Below are 26855 nucleotides of genomic sequence, written 5' to 3'. Positions count from 1 at the left end.
ACCGCGCTCTCTGCTACCCGCAACCATCAACCAAGCGACGGTCACGTGCTGGGCCGATAAGTGAGGAGGGTAAGGAGGAAAATGAGAAAGAGGCGAGGCGTCAAGGGTGCATGGCTTGTGGACGCTACGCGGCTGACGTCATGCCCTCTCCTATCCTTCTAACCTCTGTCCACCATGGAGTGTTATCAGGTGACTTGCTCCGGCGCTCTTATTGGGTTACGAGGGCCGCAGCCTCCACAGTTCGCCAAGTTATCGTGAAACGGAGTAATCGACCCTCGCCCTTCGTCCCCTCGCGCTCCGCTGCCCTATGCCCTCCGCTGCCCTATGCCCTACTCTTCCGTCCCATTTTCTAGTGCTCGCCCTTCCTCTTTTCCTCTGGCGTTGCCTTCGCCTGCGCTGCACACAACTAGTGGAAGGAAACACAAGTAACAGAAGAGAGTGTCCACAAAACCGTTTTCAATTTCTGGCTCCGTCTGGCGGAAGATCGGTATGAGGATCTGAGAATTAAACAATGTGCGCATTCGGAAAGAGATAAAAGAAATGCTTTTGAACGAGCTAGAGATGCAGAGTTAAGCCACAGTAGGCACTCTAGAGCCTTTGGGTAAGCCCAATCTTGGTCACTTCAGCTCAATGAAACCAGCAGGATATATACTCCGTTTCACCTCACGTCCGGACGCAGCGGACGCTACGAGCTATCCAAGCCAATCCAGCTCTGTGAACGTAGCCCTTTGCTACGCTTTCCACTCGTCGCTGTGCCACCTTCGCCAAGGTCACTTGACACTCACGTGGTCTTGGATTGGCTCTGGTGGCTCTTAGCATCTGCTGCGCTCGAACGTAGGGTTACGTTTACAAACAAACCGGAGCGCCCCTAGCAGACGCCACCGGCGCCGCGCATGCGCGATGAAGTGTGGGCAAGAAGCTCGCCGTCGCCCAGAAACAAACCACTTAAATGCGATGTTGTCGGCGTCGGTTTGAGTCCCCGTGTTATTTTTCGCTTTGAAATTGTTTTTTCTACGTCTTCCTGGCAATGTCTGACTGCTTGAGCGGCCTCAGCGAAATCACCGGTGCTCATTACACCGCAAAACTTCGTGTGAATAATGTTAGATGCAGCGATTCATTCCGCGTGGACGCCGCAGAATGTGCGCTATAGTAGCCTGATTCGCATGGTAAGATTCCGCTCGCAATTTTAAGTCGCGACGTCGCTCAGGGCTACAAAAGCGTGAAGCGTAGCCGAGATGGTCGACGTCGATACTGAAAATCGCATACAGAATCTGACCAAGTGAATGAGGCATAACAAGTTGGTGATGGCCACTGGTAACAATGATCTACAGTAGTACAGGGGTGGCCAAGCTGCGTCTCTTTGCGTGTTAAAGTGCGGCACGTGACTCCCTCCCCTCCCCTACTCACCTACCCCTATCCCCTACCCCCCTACCCCTACTTTCTACCCCCTACCCCCCCCCCCTCCCCCCTCCCCGATCACACGAGCACTTTCCCAAAAGAAAGGTGGTACGCGTTTTAAATCGAACGAGAGGTTGCGGTTCGGTAGTCTTGTGCTACTGCTACTTTACGTACAGTTGACTACTTTTGACTTTGATAGATTGAAAGTAGTTCAAGTTTTGTTCATTGCTATTAACAAAAGTTGAATGCAAAAAAAAAAAAAAAAATTGCAGAAACATTCACTCTAGTTACTCAGCTGAAGAAAAACAGGGCGAGGTTAGTTGTGCTCACGCGTCTTGCCTTGCGAAATGGTCTTCGGTGTTCGTAACGGATAACGCCGCATTCTAATTGGATGCTGATCGATAATGAGATGCCTGGAACTTGCCACGCCATGTGCTTCTTAAATTGTTATCGACTATACACGTATCCATAGCAATGTTAAAAATGTTACTCGCTACTTCACAAAGAGCGTTAAACAAAAGATAAATATGTATCATTTCGGAGAAATATGTGCGGAGAACGCACGTTGAGCAACCGCGAAAAGGTTCGGGCAAAGATTTGTGAGTGTGTATTGCTTCACAGCGTCACAAAGCCACGTAATACAAAGTTAATATAGAAAGAGCCTGTGCATTCAATTTTTTTCAGAACACGCACATTTTTAGTTACTGAGCACAATGGGGAGAATCCCAGCAAATTAAGGTGCTCAGAGTATGATTAAACATCGAAAATGCGTTCTTTGCTAAGTGAATTGGGAAGCAAACAATTTATTGTCTCTCCGCGGAAATCGCAATCTTCCTAAATATGACATCCTTCGTTCAGACGACATTTCAATACGGAACCCAACTTTGTAGTGAATAAAGAAATGACTAATGTTGTCAAAGAAACACCGGCAACATGTGGAAGGCCTCATTGGGATCGGTGGTCCAGTGTGTCAACGCACCGTAGCTTGGAGCACGTGGACCGAAGGCCAACACTATAGTACTTATGGATCAAGGGCTCAATCCCCACTCGACCCTGTTTCGATCTCGATGAGAAGTGTAGCGGTGGGCGGTCCAGTATCGGTATTGCGTGGTGCACGCTAAAGACACCATGCTGTAGAAGTCGTACTGCACTGGCTGAATTTCCCATCTAGAGCGGTGAAACCAGGCAACCAGGTGTGTTGACTAACTTCAGGTTGTTTAATCTCGCACACAACACAATTATTTTTACAAATTACAACGCGGAATTTGCAAGCCCTGAGGCTCCGGTCCCACGATGGGTATTTAGGGCGGTTACAAAACGGGTTTCAATGAATCTTTAAAAAAAAATAATAATCTAAGAAACATGTACCGTTGTGCGGTTTCACGCCTTTGAAGGCTTCTTTGGTCACATGATATTCCTAGTGGCACCAAGCAAGCGGTGAAACGCAGTGACAATCACAGAGAACAATGGAATATAAACATCCGTCACTCGTGTGGCATTTGATTGGACGTTTTCGCCGAAAAGAACGCGTCAAATGAGCTGTGCGTTTGACATAATGTATCGCAGGGGCTTACCACGAATTCAAGCATTCGAGTAATCAATCATTTGAGACATTAAAGAGAAAAAGTGTTTAAACTTTTTGTCGTGATTTATCTAAATGTTGCTCACTGCATATTTTTATACTTACACCGCCAAGTCGCCGAGTTTGTGGGATTCAGGGATCATTCTTGTATCGTATTAGTGATGTTACAAAAAAAAAAAAAAAACATCTTGGGACATGGCGAGAACTAAAGTGACGGAGGCTCGAGTGCGTCATTTTATAATATTTCCAGATATAATCGTAGTTATAATTTCTAATTGACTGAGAGTAGAGCAAACATCATACTGAGTCTATGCACTTCAGACATCTTCATAAAAAAATAAAAAGACTGCATCAATATCTGCACTTTGTGCCTCTTTAAATTATTCCCTGCCAAAACCCAAGTCAGACGAGCGGGCTAAAGACCCTCAGAACTTACTCCTCAAAATGATCAGTGAACCAGCGCACGGCGATAGGCGAGGTCGCGAGCTGATTCCCCGATTCTTGACAAGGTCAGTTCTGAACGCCTTTAGAGCATGGCTCCCGTCTAACAGGGGTTTCATTCAGAGATTAAACTAGTCGCGAAGCAATTGGTTGCCGTAGCTTATTATCAGCTTGCTTCTTTGATTGTGATCTGTTCTTGGACGTTCTTAAAAGTGTCACGGCCTTGATTGTATTGGGGTGAGGAGCAATTAAAGACTGCGCGGGACTCGAAATTCCCTGCGTCTCTTGAGCTGACAGTTATTTTATTGGCGATACCTCTGCGTCATATGATCCCCTTTGGTCGGTGAGCGCCATGGTCCCTGACAACTTAAGATAGAAAAGGCGTGGTGTGTCCCGAACATCCTGTTGTCGCTGCTGAGTCATTGGGATTGCGGTATCAGGCAGCAAGAACGCCAGGGAACAATTCACGAAGCGAGATCGTAATAGTTGATGCTAAACGTTTATTTAGTTGCTAGTGGCTCTAGTCACTTGTGGCTAATGTTTACCTCAACGCAAGTTGACCTCTTACTGTTTATTTGTTAAACAAGGTAATTCTTGATGTTATATTCCCGAATTTATAAAGATTTTTTATGTAAAAAAGAAATTGGGAATTTACGATGAGCTTGAGACCCACGAATTGGCGTTGTGGAAGGTTAACATTGCTGCGTCATAATTTTGAAATGCTGTTTTCATGGTTACTGCAGCGCGCAAATAGAGCTGCGACGCACCTTCTGTGACGCAGTTGTGTGGTAAAACAAAAAAATGTCGGTGACATTAATTTTTTTTTTTTTTTTTTTGCGTTGTGTTGCCTTTCCAACCGCAGAAATTGTCGGTCATGACGTATCCATCCCATTAAACGCTCGGCTGGAACAAAACGGGAGTGCAACAACGGCGACCTATTCTTCTTGCTATTTGTGAGAACACGCGTCACGAAAAAATGTATCGCAATGACAAAGTGAATAAAAGCGGGACATCGAGGGACAGTCGGGTAGATCCACAGCCATCTCCAACCATGGTTTTACGGTGAGTTCCAGCTGTTCAAACCAAAAGTGTCTACACTCTAAGAAAAAAGATGGTCTCAAAGGATTAACGACAGCATTTGGTCCTCTGAACTCTTGCTTGCTCACCGAAGATACCATCTGGTTCGAGCTAGGTACCGTGCGCAAATGCTGAGGACTACCTGCATTCGACCGGGACTAACCGAGAAGCACACGGGAGAAAAACGCGGCCGCGGGAGTAAAAGCACGGGAGCAAAAGCAGCGAGAGGCGCGCGGGTATGGTGTAGCGCGGGAGCAAGACGCGCGGAGAAGATGGCGGCGTCTGCTGAACGCCGGTGGCCAGCGTTAGCGATGCACTTACTGTTTCGGAACGCAGGGGGGGGGGGGGGGGGGGTATTCACAGACAATTGTAGCATCAAAAATTGCAGGAGGGGCCATTTTTAAGGGTTGGAGCTCACTATATAACGATCGTAGCCTCTGTTCCAGCACGTCGTGGAAGCCAGTGCTGACTTGAGCGCCGCCATTGTTGGTGCATTGGCCATGTGGCTTTTGACCGTTTTGTCGTGGCGTCCTTCCCCTTTGCATGCTTTAAGGCGTGCTTTGAAAGCGTTTCTATTTTCGTTTTGGTTTAACTGGGATGAAAATAGCCAAGCAGATCGTTTTAAAAGCGTTTCCAAAGACAAAAAAAGGTTCATTCTGTTTTCTTTTTGTATTCTCTACGACCTGTGCTTTTGTTTTTCCGGAAGAGGCGATGCGGCTGTTACGGAGACCCGCATGCACAAAGTGGGGCAGTCTATGCGGGGAAGCGAGAACATGGCTGCTGGGAGCCTATGGAGACGCTGTTTCATAGACTGTCACAAATAATTACCGTGTGTATTACTACTTTTTAGTAAGAGATCCACTCCTTGGAAAGTTTAGCAACAATATTGGAGAACAACACTGGTGCGAAAGCAGCACCATATTTGTAACCACGCTCACGGTTCAGATGGTCACTGACCAAACGACTCCTTTCATATGATCAGCATAAAAGGCGCATGGGTTGGCTTTGGGGGTGGGGATGAAATTAGCGTGTGACAAACGAAAATTTTAATTAGTGTGTCATCTTGTGTCATCTCATCTGTATTCTAATTCCTTGTCTATGCTAAAATGTATAATACATGTGGAAGAATACGTGCGCAAATGTGAAATAAGCGTTGGTCATATGTGAATGTAATGAGCGTGGCAAAGATGTACCCCAACGATAACATATTTTTTACCAATTTCGAATTTGACGTTGACTAGCGCCACCGAGGTGTGTAAGTGCGCAATTTAGTAATAAATGAGGTAAGGGCGCAACATTCAGTCCCTGTGGCCTAAATGCAGGGGTGTAAAAGTTAGTCTTGAGGGTTCAACTTTCGGGGGACTTACGGTAGGGGAGAAAAGGTTGCTCCCGTTACTTTTGTTCCCCTAGGGGAGCAATGGTTTTGTCAGCGTATTTTCACCCTAGTGGGAGCAAGTCACGCTTCCTTTTTTCTTAGGGTGTACCTTGTCGTCGGCGCGTAGCCAACGGTTAATCTTCAGCGTCGTTGGCTTTGTAGATTTGTTAGGATCGGGGTTAGGTGAGCAGTGAACTCGCGTATTTAGTTTTCTACCTCTGTCATTTCAGGATTTGCCGTTTGTCACACTCGTCTTGGCACGAAAGGCTAATGGGTATATTTTCAACAGAAGTTGTTGTGCCGTTGAATTGATTTAAAATGGCCAACTCAGAGTTAGGAGAACAAGTAGTCAGTAACTGCTCATCGAACTATAACTCCCATATTTGATCACCACAAAACACCCTTAAAAGAAATCTTTTTTTCAATCGTTCCGGCCTAAACTTTAGCACTCTTTGTCTTGAGGCAGGGGCAGCGCTTGCTTATCTGGGTACTCATTTGTCACCGACTAAACGTTACCTTGTAACGAAGAAACATCGCGACAAAGCCCGCGTAACTCTAAAACATGACCAGTGTATCGGAGACTTGAGTAGTAATATATTCCTTCCCTTCCTTCAAGCGCATCGTAAATTCCGGCGTGGATTGTGTTTTTCGAAAATACGAATTTCACATGGGAAGGAAGAGAAATAGCACTCATTCATTATTTTAGAGCTGGGTGTTGACTAAAAGCTTTAAGCCGATTAATCGCCACCCTCTAATTCAATACCTATTCTATTCATCATTTTTTCTTTCAAATGCGTGATAGTATCACAGTCGAAATTACATATTTTGACATTGCTGAATATGTGACAAACAGTGGACAATATAATTGAGGATTTCAAATCAACCTTCAAGCGTAGTTGAAAAAAGACAAAAGACACCCTCACCCTCAAATTGTGAATTCAGCCGCAGAGGCTCAGAGGTTCGTTGACATTCTCCGGCAGGTGCGAGCTTCCTGAATTGTTCACAACAGTCTCTGCTGCGCTGAAGGGACAATCGCACGGCGTGGAAGTAGACGGGACACATATAACCTTTTCCATTCGTTTGGAGTTACAAATCTCCCCCCTATAGTTTATTTAAGGCGAAATTTCTTCTAAAGTTTAACTTCGTACAGGTGTACTCGTCCACGCCTGCGCAGTGAAAGCGTAGAATTTACATTTTTTGTTTTTGTTAGCTAAACATGACCCGATTAACCGGTTTGAAAAATTAATCGCGATTAAAGCACTATTCGAATGATTGGTAGATTAATTGATCAAGTGCCAGCCCTAATTCTTTTATTCAAAGTATGAAAACTAAAACTGAATCGCGATAAGGGGAGGCTAGGTGGACAATCCTGCTTTTGGCATTTTCTGCAAGGGCGTCTCAAAATAGCGTGTTCTTATAGTTTAAGAAGTACACTCTAAACCGTGTACTTAAATTTTCAGAGTCACAAAAAGGGATAGTAAACTGCAAATTACGATCAAAGACGTTTCGAAGAGCTTACTGGATATTGTTGTTCAGACATCAGAGGAGCGAATCAGACTTTCAACGACGCGGAAGTGTGATTGCTGCAATTAGGTAATAACATTTGTTAAGGCATGTTATTTTTTTTTCCGGAGAGGGGGGGGGGGCACTTTACAACTGTACGTGCTTGTATGTTTTTATGTAATCTTCCTACTTCCCTTGTGTTTCTCCTTCAAACCACCTTATTGAAAATAATGGTTTAGAGATTATCTTTTTCGTTTATTGGCCATTAAAAATCGGCGCTTTTCAAAAGCTGACTATGGTGTTTCGGGATATAATTTTTCCTTCATTGATTGTGGCAATCCATCATCTGAAGAGGCAGACCTGTTCCTTAGCTGCGCATTATGGTTATTTAAGGGCAGAAAGTTAATAAGGGAACGTTTTATGATTTACTCCGTCCTCTGTATTTCACTGAAAGTTAAATTTGTTTCCGGGTCTGGGAGACTCACATAATTGTTTTTCATTTATCGATACCAAAATAAACAACGTAGCAAAACCAGATCGCCTGGCTTTGTAGCGTATTCCAGTCTGTAAAAGTTTTGTGAATAATCGATATTACAGATTGCTTTAATGCAAAATTTTCTTGTAAATAGCCCAATTTAGACAATCATTCAAGGTTAAAAAGAAAATATACCTTTTGCAAAGACTAAATGAAGTGGATTAAGTTCTGTCCTAGGGAATCTTCGATGAGTCATAGAGGAGGCGACGTTGACAAACTTTTAAATAATTATAACAATATTTGCAGACTATTACGTAAAAGTTAGATAAAAATTTGTGAGTCATTTTCATATGAGAAGTACTAAGACGAACACTCTTGCTGACCTCAACAGTTAACTTCCTGGAAACGGCGGATGCCCTCCGCATTGCGACTATTGACTGTACGTTGCTTTATACAGTTAAATCAGCGTGCATTATCTAGGTTTCTCGGAAACTAAAGCTTATTGTTATAACTTATACGATGAGCCAGATACTAATAATGCAGATATTTTGAACACAAGACCATTTTTTTCAAAAGAGATATATCTAATAAATATTTGAAAGCTTCAATCCTCTTAACTTTCCAGTTGACAGGGCTATACCCATCTTCAAAGAGAGAATGCATCCTGTCCACTTCAAACGATCTCTATTTCCCGCTTGCATATCGTCTAAACGCTTCACGCGACAGCATTAAGGAGCTGGTGTCGCCAAAAAGCCGGCGTCGGTGGCGTGGCGGGAAAATTCTGATTTGTCGATAGGGTCATGACGTCACAGCCACGTGAACTCGCGCGGGAATTTCAAACATCCCACACCGCTCATATGCAACGTGACGTCACGCGTGGAATGAAAGGGGTTAAACGTGACACGTAATGCGAAATAAAGGTCACCGCATGTCTCAAATGATTTCACCTTTAATTAATTCATTTGCTTTAAAGCAAGAATTTGAAAAACATTTTAGGCAAGATTTGTACCCATGACCCTTCGGTTGCGAGCCAGACACGCTACTGATTAGGCTTTTTTATCTAAAACGACGGCTATTTACACACGCTACTCACTAGGCCCACGAAAGGCACATTTTTTTTTTAAATTTGTTGTTTGGATATCAAGTGGCCACGGAAGGCACGCTTACAAGGCTTGGGAACGAGCGGGAGTCTATATGTTCATGTGCGTGCCCGTGAAGCCGAAGTGAGGGGACAGCAGCGACACGGCGATCCTGAGATGCAAAAGCATCTCCGGACCTCGGACCGCACTTGCGTCTTCAAGCTTTAGAAACGAATGAGAAGGCCATTGGAACTGGACGCGGTAACTCAATTGCGTTCCACTCTTAAAGGCGAAGCTTAAACGACCTCCAAGGGTTTTTTTTAGAACAGTTTATAATAAAAGACAACTGCCATCTTTTTAAACTATAATTTTTTTTATCCGCATGCACGGTTTCTGTAATGAGCTTTCGAAGAGGCCAAGGTATGCGTTTTTATTATATGAGTTGCACACTAAAGCTGAATTCCACGCAAACACGCAACAATTTTTTTTAATTTTTCAAAAGTTTTTAATTTAGCTACATATAACGTCCTTATTTCTATGAATTGTTTTTGCAATTACTTATATTTGTGCCGTTTTCGACATGCGTATCTTGTACCTTGTGCTTATTACGTATTATTTGAAGATTTTAAAGATAAAAAAAACTAAACGTAATATAGTTCGCCATGAAATGCAGCACGGATCCTCCTCCTTAGTGTACTGCTATTTGTCATCATCAGAAGCAATCTTAAACGAGGCATATTCCCCGAAACACTATATTTACTTATTATTCCGATATTTATAACAGGCGAATTGGGAAAATGAAGGATTTTCGTTTGAGAATAATTTAATAAATATTAATCGAGTATGTAAAACCGTCGGTCACAAAAACCGTCTATGCGCTAAAATATCATTCGCTAAAACGTCATTCGCCCATATAATATGGTCCTGCTTTAGACAAAGGGATGCGCAGGAGTTTCAGATCCGAAAAAAAACCCTTCCTAAACTACGCTAAAATGAGGCGACAATTGGGCTGCTCAGCTTCTGAAATCCCGTGTAATGCTTGGTAGACATTTAAGTTGTAGTTTTGCAGGCAGACTGTATCGTATTGCGCTATACAAGATAGCCACGTGACAAAGCGATGAAGTGTTCGCGCTACCAACGCGAGCGCCCGGGACATCGTTCGGAGTTTTTGGGCTGAATGGACACACGCTGGACACTGTGGGCCATAACATCGAACTGATAATGATGTCGCAATAATAAACATCGATACAGCAGACTAGGACGAGCTGTTCGAGAGATTATTCTGCGGAAAAACGAAACCAAGCGCTCACTCACCTTCAAATGCTTCGTGAGATTCGATGTTGCATCGCACTGCGAGCTAAGCGGTCGTTTACAAGGCGGGCAGAGCTTACATTTTGCATAGAATTTGTTGCCATCCGAGTGCGTGATCTCAAAGAATTCACCATCAACAATGGCTAGCAGTTTCTTCTCGCGTAAAGGAGCCATTGTCTGCGCCGCACTCTGCACCTCGGAAGTGCCGCGAGCTCTGTAAACCCTGCGAGTCATATGACCTGTGAACTTGGCGCCGCAAGCACTGGCTTGCAGCAAGCTTGCAACCAAGGTTAAAAAACAATAGGAGATGATGGCTTGGCGTCGGCCTGTCCCGTAGCTTCCGCAGGCCACCCACTCGTCGGACTCTCGTTGTTTCGACCTCTCGTTACTCTCGCGAAGCTGGCCTCTTCCTTATTCTCCTCGCCACTGACTGAGAGAGAGCTGGAGAAGGAACGGGAGTTTGAAACGCTGCGGGAAAGTTGCCCTCTGCTCAAACGGAGCGATCCGTCGTCTGCTCCTGCTTCCCAGTGTTTCTAGAGTTGACCAAGCATCATTTCTGGTACAAATTTAGCAAGGCCGAATTTGGGGAATGCACTTTGAATTGGATTTGGACTTTCCCCACAAAGTACCTAAAAGGAGTACTTTAATTAAAGTATAATGTACCAGGAATGTACTTCGAGTAAAGTACAATTGATCAAAATGTACTTGAACTAGTACTTTAAGTACAATGTACTTTAAGTACTTCCCAGTACAAAGTTACCTCATTAAACATCCAAACAGCACAAAACGGAACCAATCATTTTATACGGCCAATTCACTAATGTCGAAGTTCTTCAAAGCAAGCTTGAGCTGCACTCTCTCTGCAATCTAGAAGGATCCTTCTAAACACGCGTTTTTTTGCTAATATCAACGTACCATTCCTATTTGATGTGCTCAACACTGCCCCATTTATAAGAAAGTGTTACTTTTACCTAGAACACCATAACTTATCGATATACCCCTTAAACTTAGGATATCTTATAGCTCGAACCATTAAACAGTTTTTCGCAAAATCTATTTGATTTATCTTAATATTCCTTTATTAAATGTGTGGTCCTTTGTATTAACCATATAGATCAGTGATGCACTAATGATTGTAATAATTCACAAGCCCATTTTCCTCCCTAGTGTTTCGTCATTTAGGCTAACCGCATACATACCAACCTTGCACCTTTATTTTCTGCTATTAAGAACGTTACAGTCTGCATTTTCTTTTGTAGTTTGCTTTATGCTGGTCGTTTCCTGTGTGAAGACCCAACTCTGCATGCATTTCGGGTGAAACTTCGTAAAGTTAACTGGAAAAACCATTAACTTTCTTTGTTTAAAGAATAAAAATCTCAAACACAATATGTACAGTAATTTCCATACCCAACTTTACAGGGTTATTTCCTGCATGAAACGACGCAATTAAGTAAACAAAAAAGGACATCATTTTCTGAATTCGGAGTACAAGCAAGAGAACATCTGTCTAGCGAAAATGCATGCGCCAGAGCTGTGTTGTATATTTCAATCCTGGCTCGGAAAGGCAGCATACAAAAGACGATTAAAGTGCAAAGTGTTCTTCTGTAGGGTTTTAGACCTATACGACTACTGCGATTGCAGACATTTAACCTTAGAGCCCACGCCGTGGATCCTTCGTATTTCGCAAAAACAACGTCCATAAATTTTTTCACAGTGAATCAGTTTCGCAAATTGCTCGAAAAACAACATGCACGCAAGCTGCAGTTTATCCTTTGACGTCTAATTATGTTTGTTTCGAGGGCGTTTTCACGTTTTCACTACCAAAGTGACACGGGCATAGACACGATAGTCATCTACAAAAGTGTTCAAAATGCGAACTGGTTTATTCCATACTGGGTACGTAACCATGGTGCAACTCTCGACAGGGTATTGGTTAGCCAAATATTCATCCTTTATTTTGTATTTTGACAAAGTACTAATTAACGCCAATATAAAGTGCACTTTTTTTAAAATTTAACAGAGTTTCATGAAATAACTTTGAAAGCTACACTAATGCGCGTTATTCAGGGGAGTTGTATGGCCAGGGGGACATAATGTAGGGTATATTTATCACAATAACTCGGATAATTATCTAACATTTGTTAATTAGCCCTTTAATTTATGAAAATAGAGTTCCTTTTAGAAGCTTGCTGAGCGTCATCGAAAAGCATTGAGTCAGTAATTTTTAGAAAGACTGAGCTTTTAAAAATCGCAGTAGTGCGCCAAGGTTGCCACCTGTGCAACAGGCAGAAGGCCGGGGTTACAGGAGTCACAGAAGCCGCGCGGGCTCGTTATCGTACCGGTAGCCTTGGTCCTGCTTCGCGAGGAGTCACTTTAGCGCTCCACCGTGCTTCCCACGTGCTCCAAGTCTTGCTTATCTTGACTGTTTTTATGGCTTTCGGTGACGCTCAGTAAGTTTCCAGTTAGAACGTTTGTGGTCGATGTAAGATTGATTGAACTGCGTAGGTTTATTCTAGCTGAGCAACACAGGTGTGAAGAGTCCAGGGTCACCGTCGGCGGTGGCGATGATGATGGCGGCGGTGGCAAAGATGATGGTGGCGATGGCGATGATAATGATATCCCGACACCTCACCCACTTTGGAAGAACAACACCCATATTTCCCCAAACCGGTCAGGTGGACGGCTCATTCGTCCACTCCAGGTGACGGTAGATGTCACAGCCGGTTGCAGGTGTCCTCTTGTTCGCCGTGTTGTGCCCATCGTCGCCTTCACCACGTAGAAACGGGGCTGAGGCGGTGGCCTTAGAATGTGGCCGTAAGGAGCTGCTCCAGTCACAATTCTGACCGCAGTCACAGGCGGAAGGGCGTCGAGCTCAAATATCTTCTCCGGCGCTTATCATAGTGTTGGCGCATCTTCTTGTATAAGGCACTTCTGGAGCGAAAGTCGGTGATATCCCAGCGAGGTTCCAGTGATTCGGGCGTTATTTACTAGCGTGTTTGTGCGCAGTCTTCGTCCATTGAATAGCTCCGCTCGCGCGCAACCTTCGATTCCCGGAGTCGCACGCTGGGCCAGGAATGCCTTGTGGATGCCTGTCGATTTTCTGGAGTTGTTTGGCGTTTGGACTGTCTTCACGGCCGCCCCGCTGCTCTTTGGGTGGTACGGAATTGACGTTAATTGGTTCACTCTCCAATCCTTCAGAAACGCCGCGAATTCGAGTGAGGCGAATTGTCGTCCGTTGTCGGTTTGTTAAATTTTCGGCGCTCCATATCGTGCGAACATTGGGCCGAGGACGGCGATGATGTCCCTGGTCGTCGTCCGCCTCGGAGGTTCCGGCTCGAAGAACCTTGAATAGTAATCGGCAGCAATCAAGTAGTTTCTGGCTTCATAAACGAAAATGTCCATGCCGACGACTTTCCATAGGTAGTTTGGCAGTGCAGTTGCCAAAAACGGAGGTTGACCTGATTTCCGGCGTTCTTGAGAAACGGTCATCTTCAGCGGAAGCTGTCAGTATGGAGGCCAATGGCTGGCCACCAGATTGATTCTCATGCTCTGACGCGGCATTTGGGCACACGCTGGTGACCTGCGTGAAGCTACTCCAGGATTTCAAGCGTAGGGATTTTGGTATGAAGCGTCGATTGCACTTGAACACCAGGCCGTCTTGTATGGCTAGTTCGCCGCGACCTCGTAGAACTGGTGGACTCCTTGAGGAAGCGTCGCTTTATCAGGCCATGTGGTCGAGCATTTCTTGGGAGGCAGGAAGCTGTTCCAGCATGAGGAGCTCGTATACTCTTTGCTGTTGAGTTCCCTTGTAGGAGAGACTTTGTCGGATAACGGCTTGCGTGACAGCACGTCGGCTGTGTGCATCGCGTTTGCAGGAACGTACCCTATGTTGTCTTTTGGTGTACAAAAGAGTATTTACCTGAGCAGCGCTGTCTTGCTTGCTGAGTCCTGAGGTGACTCGGTAGCTGTCCTATCCCGTGATCCAGGACTGGCAGTCGTCAGGACGGCGGAAGTCGAGCTTCCTTGGGAGAGCGACGACAGATGTGTTAAGGGTGGCTGTGCACCACGTTGCTTCTGGTTCCTGCTAAGTATGGGCCATGGCGTGCATTTGTAAGGGTGGGGAACAGTAGCCGCTGAATTGCTATGCTAGCACCGCTGCCCCCATGACGTGTTCGAGATAAGATTGATTGAACTGCGTAGGTTTATTCTAGCATCGCATTACAGGTTTGAGTCGTATCGTTTCTGGTGGCGATCTGGTGCAGAGAGGGTCCCCGCACGGTAGCGGCGGGCAGGGCCCAGGTTCAGCCGTCGGCGGTGGCAATGATCGTGATCTCCCGACAGTATATTTTCAATCATTAACATCTTAATGAGCACATTTTAGTTTATTAGCCGACTAAAAATCGTTACGGTGAGCCCACCATACTATATCCACCATGGCCGTATTACTCAAATACACAAACCGGATTAGTGTAGCTTCTTCAACTTTTTTTTAATGTAAACAATGCTGTTAATTTTTAAAATAAACAACTCTGTATATTACCTATGTTAGTTTGCAAGATTAGCTAATTCCCCCAAACAAGACGAGTGGTTTTGATGACAAGGTGGTTGGTGTAAGCTACACGACAACAAAACACGGCATTTGCTTTTAAAGTGCTATGCCGAGTGCAAGTTCGTCTGCTTCTTTTGCGGGGGTTGTGGTGATGTAAGTACGCCGAGGTCTGATTGGTTCCGATTGAAGAATAGTGGGTAGACCTCAAGGCAAGCTGCCTTGACATCTACCTACTATCATTCCAATCAGAGCCAATCAGAGATCGGCGCTCTGACGCCACCGCAACCCATGTGCAGGAAACAGACGAACTTGCGTTCTACATAGGTCTGTATGCTAGCTCTATACACCTTTTCGGTGCTCATAATTTCAACAAAAAGGCACGAATGAACTGAATCGTTTTATTTTATTGTATACGTTGATTGAATTGCCAAATAAAATTGTAAGTACCCGATGTTCCAAAACAAATTTAGAAAAACGTTTTCACCGGCAAAAACAAAAAGCAAAAAAGAAACTACATCGGCAAATGCTAATTTTTCGCCCAAATGTAGCGCTAGCGGTTTGAGCTACATACCATAGCTGAGAACTAACCGTTACCTCAATCCAAAGTTATAAGCGATTTTCTGAAATTTTTAATGGCAAAATGGTGGGCAGCATAGTTCCCGAATACGTAGAGCTGAATAGCGCCAGTTACCAAAAAAAAGAAAAAAAGCGAAAACGAGCCCCATTTTTCTATTAAAATGCTCAAAAAGTCACTGATAACTCCCGAGAACGGTAATAGTCAGTCCTGAAACTTTGGTGCCTGGTTCCGACCGCTAGCGCCAGATTTCGGCGGAGGATGAGTTTTCTTTCGGGCATGCATAGCTTATTTTTGCGGTGAAAGGAGAAAATCTGTAAATCTTTTGGGTGGCATCCATTACAAGCTGAAACCCAGACACTGTAAGTCAGGAATACATCGTGCAGCCGTGGGTTGCTTAAACTTCTGATTGCGTGCTTCGCTGGGTGTTTCAGGGCGATCCTCTTAATATACCTGTGTGCGACTTCCACGACTGCCATCAGCGACCGTTCTGACTGGCTTAACATGCAAGAGTTAACTGAACGGGCGAGAGAAATGATTTACCAAGGTGTGCAAAATATCGATGCGAGCAGCGGTCCACAGGGACAAGGTACGTGGAAATATTTACGCGCCTCGTCTGATTTGGTTCAAAAGATGAACAAGAAGCTATAATGAAGTGACAACTTAAGAGATGCCGGGCTAAAAAGTTCGCGCGTCTTGCTGCGTGAGTCCTTATTCGGTACCCTTCTCGGCTGATTCCGGCGCCTTTTTTGCTGTAAGGCGTTAGTTAGAGGCCCTCGACGCTCCATGACCTGCAGTTCTTAAGTTGTCAGTAATTACGGTCACCGAGAGATCGAGAAACGTAGGGCGTGTATCTTTTTTGTTAATGCTGCTTTTTCGCGATTACCTCTTGTTCCTTCTAATCGACTAATGCTGCAACTTCCCTGGAGGCGAAACGATAGTAAGGTGCTCGAGATTGGCGACGCCCTGTTTTTCTTACGTTGTCAGTCACTATAAATCGCCGCAGGCCTCAAAAACAGTCGGCCTTGCGGGAAAGGCAGATTCTGTTGGCCACCAATTTGTTTTTCGTATTTTCCTTAGCGATATTTGTTGATTGATTACTTGTTTGCCCTCGCACTTCAGGACTGCGACGCCGAAGGTCAGCCGGCTGTCCCTTCGCTTCTTCGCGGGCAGCAGAAATGGAGAGCAGCGAAGAGCCCAGCCGCCAAGAACGTCTCGCCGAACTTTTCCGAGAGACGAGTCGACAACTAATGCTCAGGTATATACTAGACGTCGGCAAGTACGCACGCACGCATCAAAACCTAGTCTGGCCACCGTGGGTAAAAGGACAACAAGAAATGTGCTGCGATTGACAGCGGTAGCTGTTGATTTGTGGAAAGGCATGTTGAAAGAGACTTGCCTTCTGCTGCAGTGTGGTGCACAATGTTCGCAATGGGTTCGTTGCTTTTAGTGGAATTGATGTAGGAGACGTGTGTTAGATGTGCGCTTCGGCGGAACGATTGTGCGAGATATTGCGTGTGTTAAACAAAAACACAGAGGCGTGCTCTTTTCTTTTTTTTACCTGATGCTTTTTTTTAGAACGTGGGCGCCCGTGCCCGTGGCTGCATTGGAAGAAGCGAGAGTACGTACTCGAGCTGTTCTCTAGAGACGCGGAGAGCACACGAGGACCAAGCTTTGGCGGTGGCCGTGGGGAAGCGAAGAAGCGTGTGCGCACAGCGTGACCACGTGGGTATTTTGGAATAGCAACTGCCGGAGAGGGTAGGGGGGGAGGGATGGGGGAGGAGAGGAGAGCGTCGCCGGCGGGTACGTGGAGTTAGCAGGAACGATGGGGAGGCAAAGAGTGCACTCCCCGTGATCACGTGGATTGTGCGGAACAGCGGTGACCTGAAGTGTGTGGGGGGGGGGGGGGGGGGCAGGAGCTAGCCAGAGACAGCAAGTGGCGTGCATGTGCGAGGAACTAGAGGGAGAGGTAGAGCAGGGCCTTTGCTGTAGAGTGGGGTTTTGCGTTCGTACATGTGCCTTTCTTTTTTCTTTTGTTTTTTTGCCGGAAGGAGCGCTAAGAGCTACTAAGGTAAGAAAAAAAAAAAGCTTTTTTCGGGCGCCAGTTTGTCAACTGTTAACATGCCTTGCAAGGCTTGACTATCAGGTGATCTACGGGGTGCAATTGAGGAAATGGAGCCCGCACCGGGCTTCATTTCCTGAATTTGGCCCGCATAATAAACCATTCATTGCAGAGAGCTGAAACTTTGTGTGAAAGTGGAGCTAGTGGAGGTGACAGAATGCGAAAATTTGAGCACGAGATGTTAGCTGTAGGATTAAAAGATTAAATTAAAATTCTCCGAGTCGACGTTCACATAAGCCTAATTTTCATCATACCAATATATCGACATTGTAAACGTCAATAGCATTTAGTTCAATGAAAAAACACAAATTTGTGTGTTAGGACGACAATATTGTTTCTTTTCTTGCTGACAAGTGTTTTTCACTGACATAATTGCTACACGCACCCACATTCTCAAATTTAAGTTAGACAAATATTAGGCTTAGTTTGGACATCGATTTATAGAAAAAGTTTAGTTTGTCTTTTGTATATTTTGATCCAGGTAATATCATGTGCTCAAACTGTTTTTTTTTTTTTTCAACCACCGCGTGCGTCACATTTGTAGGGAGTTGCTTTCTGCGGTACGCAGTACATATATGCGGGCTGAAAAATCTTGTTTTACTTCCTCGATATCACCCTGTGCACCATCTTGGAGGAAGATGGCGGCGGCCAGAGTACTTGCAAATGTCCATTGAGTGTCGTCTTAAGCCGCAATCACACTGACCATACATCGTACAAAATATATGTATGTATATATATATATATATATATATATATATACGTTGTTCGCAGCAGTCATGACGACACAATCATCTGGAAACGCGCCTGAAGGATGTTCGAAGCCTATTTGCGTCATCAATACATTACTTATACTTCGAACATGTCGTCAGAAAGTTTTTGTTTATGACCAATCTAGCAGAACAGTCATCAGACCGTCTTTGCAATGATGCATTAGAAACATGACCACGGCATTTACTCTTAACTCCACGTGGACGGCAACGAAGTCTATTATAGTGACTGTTATCTTGTGTATTTTAAAGCAATGACTTGAATATGGATATATATATATATATTAACTATCCTACATAAGAACTCTTCTATATTGCTCTTGAATGATCGCGATATTAAGTTTGTAATGAGTTTTAGGAATCCAGTAATTTTATGGAATGTTTTGAAAAAAGTTTAAAACTGTTAAAACTGGCATCATTGCCTGTAGTCGCACAACTCATCTCTCACGCTCGCTGCCACTCTTCATTAGTTTTGCGACCGAGAATCGCTTGCCTATGAACATTCCATTCACCTGTTTTCAGCTCTGAATTAAGCGAAGAAGCAAGAGAAAACACGCTCGTAGATGACACCAGAAATAGTTTCAGACACAACCAATTCGTTTGGTACAGACCGTTTTACTGAACGAGGAGAAGAGAAAAAGGGGCCAAGGACTACCGGCGCTTTTTTCCTTGCTGGTAAATTAGGAACAAGCGGACGACCAAGATGAACACCTTGGAAGCGTTGTTTGGTAAAATCCTGCACGAATAACTATCGAAAGCGAAAACTTTTATCGGAGGACACTTGTATCGCGCACAGGATCCGACAAGGGAACTGCGGCTGCAATGTCTTCAAACTCTATCGCTTTCTTAATGACGAAAACCTCCAACGGCAGTGGGTTGACAAAAAACACTTTTCTCCGACGCAATCCTTTCGAGTGTGCTCGGAACATTTTGTGCATAGATCGCGCAGCGAACTTAATCGCTGTACCGCCGATGAACATGGGCTACGCTCGCAAGGTGGGTGCAAGTGTTCTCGTAAAAATCACCTTTTCAGCTTGTAACTTTTCGTAACTTAATTTATGGTAATTTATCTTGCAGCGGTGACACTAGCACAATTTCATCATCCCGACCGCTTACTGCCGAAGTGTCATTTCCGCCGCCGGGTGTGGCAGGAAATTGTCGAAATGTTAGTTCTATCGTATTTCCTTTGTTGCGATCCTCTGCGCGATAGCAGAGAACCGTAAACTTAGTTGACCGTCACAACGCGACTGCGTTCTCCTTATTTTGCAAATTAGTACATAACATAGCCGAACAAAACAAAAACTTGAAATCTATTGCTGAAACATGCCCATGCATCGATTTCGAATCGCGTAATCATTGATCGACTTGCTCTGACAAGGGGCCCATCTCGACTTCTCTGTTTTCAGTTCTAGACAAAGGACACACTCGTCAACACGGGATACACAATTAAAGCTTTTGTAAACATCTCCAAGCAGGAGGAAGCTGCCTTCGATCATTCCCTGCAATGCTCTTATTTTGCGCGTCCTTGCTTACATTATATTTCATTGTTGCGAACGACACGAAAAGCCAAAAATATTATCGGTGTACTGTATCCAAAACGACATCAAATACAATGGCTGTAAACTGATACATTTTGAGTACTCACAGCTAATTCCTACCAGTGGCGCGATAAGTGCCGCTTTTTTCGGCATCGTCGCACTGGCGGATGCCATAGTGCGGAGCGGGAAACTCTCCCAATGAGATGAAAAACACCATCCGCGGCAGACAAGAACACAAGACGCGCCCCAAGTCGGAAACCGAGCACTTTGGAGCGCCCAACGAGCACACCCAACGCGGGACCAGCGCCCCGAAGAGCGTTGTCGCCAACTTTTCTAATCACTCGGCATAGCCGCGGAACCTGACACTCGCTAGACGGCGCTACAGTATCTAAAATGGCGCTACCCCCGATAAAACGGTGTGTAAGTGAAGCCGAGAGGTTCGGGCTTAAATCGTTTATAGCCTCACTACATTTTTATGTGAGGGCTGTTGGTTATGCCCATCCTCGTGTGTGCACGCTGTTAGTATCGGGTAAAGCGGGGAGAGGCACCACTACCCCTAGAGGTTCAATGAGCTACCCTGGGAAAAGCTGCGTGAGATTATTCAATAACAGATCGCGTGCGAGTCAAGTCGTTTTCTGAGTAGATATGTGCTTATGTATCGCTACTGCGGTTCAGTTAAAAATAAAATTGTGCTTGAGATAAGCCACATGCCACGTTCATTCCTCTCCTTGTGCGTCAATTTCTTCTCAGCCTCCCGAAGTCCAAGAGAACAGCGAGAGCGGTTGACGCATTGGCCGACATTGTTGTGGACGGAACCAACTTGACAGGACTCTGCAACCCCGCTCCGACAGGCTGCAACTTCAGCTACCCATTCAGATATCCGGATGGCAGCTGCAACAATCAGGAGCACACTGACTGGGGAAAAGTGGGATCCTGCATGCGTAAGCTCCTCAGGCCGGACTACAGCGACAGTAAGGCTTTACTCTCCATCTGTAATAGAGGCACAGAAATATGCAATGGCATGATTTCTAAGAAACGACTGTTTTAAGAAGATAGTGGTTAATATTTTGGTTTTTCGTTTTTTATTTTTTTTATTTTGGGTTCTTCAAATCATTTTTAAAGCAGGCGCGACATAGTCCTTTGTTATGAATGATAGGCATTTTTAGAAAACAAGATATATCTACAGGTGAACGACTATAGTGGTGATTCTAAATATTGGCATATTTGACTATGGTTGGCCCCTTTAGTGGTTTTCTAAACTCTCACACTTCACTACAATAAAGGTGCAAGTATAGCATAGTGATTTTGCTACCACTTGAGATAGGCACCAAGTTCTAGGTTAAAATAAGCGCTTGGTTCCGATACTTTACTTGTTCATTAGAAACTGCGAGTGACCCATTCTTTAGATAGAACGTCTTTTTTATGTTTTTTGTAAGTTATAGAGTCAGCTCAGAATAGAAACAAACCTTGGAATTTTGACACCGAATAGTAATTGCTTGCGGGCACGCGGCAATGCACCTCTACGCAGTCGTCGACAAGCCAAGGGTGGCGAGCAACGGAGAGCCCCTGCCGCCCCCACGAGTTGTGTCCTACACGGTGCATCCTGCACGACAAATCAGCAGCCCCAACATGACCGAGCTGGGCGTCCTCTTTGGGCAGTTCATCGGCCACGACGTGAGTGAGATACCAAGGTCCGGGACACCCACTGCCGTGAACGATATCGGGAAGCCGTTCCAGTCGTACATGGGTAAATAGAAGCATTTTAAAAAGGACTTTTAATATTTATCTTCGGATTATCCCCTTGCAGCCTTTTATTTCATCTCGTTTCCACCACATCCCCTCCCCTCTTTTGTGAGCGGTAGACCTCAATTGTGCATGATATATTAGGATTATCCTCGTAGTTCTAATCATAATTTGCCTCGATGGTCGGATATAACGCCCGCCTATTGCTCCTTATGTCTGTCCACGCGTGGGAAAGAGAAAACTCGGGACAGTTGACATAATCCTTCTGGAAGCGGACTTTTTTTGAATATCTAGACCAAAGATTGCTTGCCATACCGTGGCTTCCTGTTGGCTATTATTGAGATCTTTCCATTGGGTTAGACTACCTGAACCTTTTGTTGTAGAAACCAGTGATTAATTTCTACTGTGAAATAAATGCCTACTGAATTACAATATTAATAATGGCGTTTATTTCCACAATAAGATGATGGTGGCGATGAGGAAAAAAGAGCTGTGAGGTACCGCTTGACGGGTTCCTGACTCGACAGAGTGGGAAAATAATACAGTAATCAAAAGAGAAACACAAATGTACGAAAAATGATCCCTATCACGACATTTTGAGCACAATACCCTAGATTATCACAATGTTGACATATAAGGCATGACAGGAAACAAAAAAAAAAACTCATAGTAATAAGAATTAAGCACGGAGTAAAGAGAGCAACTACACTATTCATCAGTGAAAGAAGGGTGACCTCACTTCACTCAACGATAATTTGTCCCAATCAATACCTTTAGCTAAAAACAGATTAAATAATATTAGGGACAGCGTATTTCAGCGTTTGTGTGCCATAGCTTGTTCTCGGTGTGACCACCTCCCAACATTCAGCTCCGCAGGTAGAGTAACTATGAATGTGTTCCGAGATTTGTGCAAGATTTATAAAAAAAAGTTCGTATTTCTAACTTCCTCCACTTTTAGGCTTGTGGCAAGCCTGTAATCATATAATGTGTGGACATTTATGACATGAAAGGTTTTGAATAAGCTGGCTGCATGAATGTCAAACGGGACATCTTCTATAGCTCTAAGTGCTTTCTTTTGCAACACATGCAGCTTTGCTAGATTAGTAAAAGTCGTTATACCCCCAAACTAAGTGGCAGTAATTTAAGTGGGAGTGGAATAGAGAATTATATAATTATAATTTTACTTTTCTGGTAAAAATGTAACGATGACGATTTAACATGTCCACAGTCCGGGATAGCTTTGGAATAAGGTAGTTTATATCATTTTCCCACGACATATTCTTAGAGAAGGTAGCACCTAAGAGCTTGAAGGAGTTTACCATTTCAATTTTGCTAGAATTTAAGTATAGGTCTTTTGTGATGTTTACACGTTTATTTTTAGGGCAAAAGAGCACGGAATTTGTTTGCTACACATTCATTTGCAATCCGTTCTTCTCACTCCATATTTCTAATCTAGACAGAGTCAGGTTTGCCATATCAATTAAGTTATTAGCATTATTTGAAAGAAAGAGTATACTCGTGTCGTCAGCGTAGTTGACAAAGTTTGCATTTGCATAAATATTGGTGATATCGTTAACATATATATTAAAAAAGAAAGGACCCAGAATACTACCCAGTGGTACGCCAGAAATGATAGGTTTTATGGTGGAGGAGTTCTAATGAATACTGACATATTGCATTCGATGCACCAGACACGACCGTATTAACTCTAAAGCGTTCCCTCGCATTCCATAATTATCTAATTTAGAAAGTAGAATTTCATGATTGAGTCAGGCAAAAGTCTTAGTAAAGTTTATAAATATTCCAAGGGCCATCATTTTGTTTTCAAAGCTTTGCAAGATGAATTCTTTTTGAACGAGTAGGGCAGATTCCGTAGATTTGTGCTTTTTAAAACCGTACTGTGACGCTGTTATCAAGTCATACTTATTAGGAAAGTTAGTTAATCGGGTATGAATGACTTTTTTGAGTGCCTTGGAATACACTGGCAATATTGAGATGGGTCTGTAATTCTTGATTTCATTACGCTTCCTTTTTCATGCAATCCTGAGACTTTAGCAATCTGCATTCGCTTCGGAAATACTCCTGTGGCTAGAGAAATACTAATATGTGAGTTATCACAGGTGCTAACAAATAAATCACGTGCTTTATAGGCCTTATTTGAATACCATCTACGTCACAGCTTGAACTATTTTGAATTTGAAAAAAAATACATTCAACACTTCTGGTTCGACCAGAGGCTCTAAAAATATCATGTCACTGCTTATTTTATTGCTAAAAACCGCAGCATTATTTGTTGCAGATGTGCTCGCAACATTTACAAAATTTTCGTTGAAAGCATTTGCCAATGAGTAACCAGCAAGCTCAGTGTCATCATGCATAATTTTTTTCAATAGAACTGGATGGGCGATCACGATGATAAAGAGAGTTTAGCTGCTTCCACATGACGTGTGCACGACCCTGTATGGCTTTGAACATATCGAAATGAAAAAGCTGTCTCGCACGCCGTATTTCTTTCGTTAAGTTGTTGCGACAGCTTTGAATATTGATAGGTCACTCTGATCTCTTGACTTTGCGAATTTACCATATAAGACTTTTTTTTTTTAATTTTACAAAGTAGCTCTGGAGTTATCCAAGGTTTTCTTATGCGTTCATTTGTTTTTTTAAGTGTGAAAGGAAATATGTCTTATACAAACTAAGAAATAATTCAATAAAAGTGTTGTAAGCACCATCGGCACTAAATTCGCAAAGTATACTATTCCAATTTGTCTTTGAGACAGCGATCCCGAAGGCGCCTAGTCGATCTAAAGTTATTTTTTGAATCAGTGTCCGCTTCGTTTTGCAGACCTTTTTCGAGACGTTTTAAGAGTTTTTAAGAGACTTTATTTGCTCAGTATCGAGATGATGGCAGGCTGAAAGTTAATAATTGGGGAGTTTCAATGGTACTGACTTCGCATCAGTTTGACGTGGTGTAACGGCTTCAAGAAAGGAAAATAATGGTATTCGTATAGCTTTAGTAATCTCTGCACGCCATAATTACCCTTTGGATTATGTTTGGTACAAGAAGTAGGTACATATGGGTGCAACCGGCAAACACAGGTGCATGCAGGCTGCGGTCGCAGGTGCGTGCAATATTTAAATCTTAAGCTGTTGACGATAAATAAAAAGCCTTTGTTCTGCCGAGGCGAAACTTCTTTTTTCTTTGCCAGGTCCCGGCGCCGCGCTCAGCTGTTGCAACTACCCGCAGCGGGCTTCCCCTCAGTGCATCCCTATCGCTGTTGAGGACGACGATCCTTTCTACGGGAACACCAGCCTGCGCTGCCTTAACCTTGTTCGAGCGACTCCTTGCTTCGAATGCAAACTTGGTGAGCTAATACGACGAAATACATCTTTCGACCTTCTCACGTGTTTTAAAATGGGTTCTTCGTATTTGAGTACAATCACACTTCAGCCTCCTGCGGCCACTTAAGACGAGAAAAGCACACTGACTCCATCTATGCGGGGATTCTGGAACCCTTCCGATCGGCGTATAACTAGACTGAACGTTTTGCAGCCTCTGCCAGTTCAAATCTATGCATTATCTCTGAGAAATGGCAACTTGTAACGAGTAGTAAAAGTTTCAAGTACGTTGCAAAGCAATTATCCATAAATATACGCAGATCTTACGTCTTCACTGGCTAGTCGATAGATGTCGCCGGTGTGTTTTATCGTCGTCACCAAGCCCATGCGTCTGCAGTGCAGTCGATCACACTCAAAGGCCAATCAATGATCCACCCTTTAAGCTTCAATATATTGGCGCATACGCGCCGATATATTGAACAAAACGTGCTGGCATTTAGATTAGAAATAGCAGTTGAAAAATACGTTAGCTCCCTGTTGTAAACTTGGGGGTAAATGTCTTCATCAGGCAGAAACGCCGATTGTCGCTACCCGTGTCGCTACCCGTGAGAATTCTAATAAACTATTTCAATTATATAATTAATTAGCGGACTTACTAAAGTCAGCCAAATTTAGGGGGACGTAATCCCGATAAATTTAGCGGCCGTGTGACGTTTGCTCGTCACGCAATTTAGTAACGTCTCACACATCTCCGGGAAGTAAGCCCTATAACGGCGTGCGTTATAGAAACGTCGAAGCGCGCAGATCGAAGTCATAATCCATCAACAAAAGTCAGACTTTTAGCGGACGACTGCGTCTTATACTCTAATGTAACTGAGCAGAACGATCAAGAAAATTTGAATTCGTCATTACATGCTTTATCAAAATGGTGTTTGGAATGGGGACAGAATATTAATTACCAGAAATCGGTAGCAATGACAATAACCCACAAAAAAGGAAATTCTTGAATATAAATATGAGATTTGTTCTACCTCCCTAATTAAAACAAAGCAAGTTAAATACTTAGGAGTTGAAATAACACGGGACTTAAACTGGGACGCGCATGTTCATTATGTGTGCAATATTGCTCGCCAAAAAATGGGCTTTCTGAGGAGACAGTTAAAAAATACAAAACTAGAATGCAAAAAACAAAACGCCTATAAGACATTAATTTGGCCTACGTTAGAATACGCAAGCATCATTTGGGACCCTAACCAACTAAGTCTTTCGTACGGTCTAAAAAAAATTCAAAAATGGGGTTTAAGGTTTATTTTTTTTCAAAATATAGGCGCGCGGAGTGCATGTCGGATTTGCTTGAACAATCGAAAAAGCAATGTCTTGGTGTTAGACGGATTATTGCGCGTTTAAAGTTCCTACATCAACTTTATCATGGTCACCTTAAGATGAGAGCAGATAACTATTTGAGAAAACCACATAGTCACTCTAATCGAACTAACCAAAGCAAAATCATCAAACCGTACATCAGCCATAATGACACGTTCAAGTATTCGCTCTTTGTTCACAGGATTAAAGATTGGAATTTGTTGCCGGAGGATGTATTCAAAATTTGCGAAACGCGGTCGTTCGTAGGTGGCTTGACTAAGCACCTTTAGAAAATCTTATAGCCAAAATGTCATTGATTTTAACATGTAGGATATCGTAAAAATTCATCTTTTTTGTATCAGCATTCGTCGAATGTAATCTGATGAAAGCATGTATTTCTGTACAGTACCCTTTGCTGAATGAGATGAAAACTGTAAGTTTTTAATTTTTGTATCATTGCTTTATGGAATTTTTAATGTACTATGTTCTCCGTCGTTATGTATTTATGTATTGTCGTTTTTTTGTTTTTTTTTAGCGCTGCATATGGTACTATTGTGTATTGTTTCCTGTAACCTGCCAAAGCCAGGGAAAGGCCTGCAGTATTTTCAAATAAATAAATAAAT

The sequence above is a fragment of the Ixodes scapularis genome, unplaced genomic scaffold, assembly GCF_016920785.2.
Source record: "Ixodes scapularis isolate PalLabHiFi unplaced genomic scaffold, ASM1692078v2 PGA_scaffold8__174_contigs__length_109621045, whole genome shotgun sequence".
Lineage (NCBI taxonomy): Eukaryota > Metazoa > Arthropoda > Arachnida > Ixodida > Ixodidae > Ixodes > Ixodes scapularis.
The sequence above is the reverse complement of the archived record's forward strand: the minus strand, read 5'-3'. Positions refer to the sequence as shown.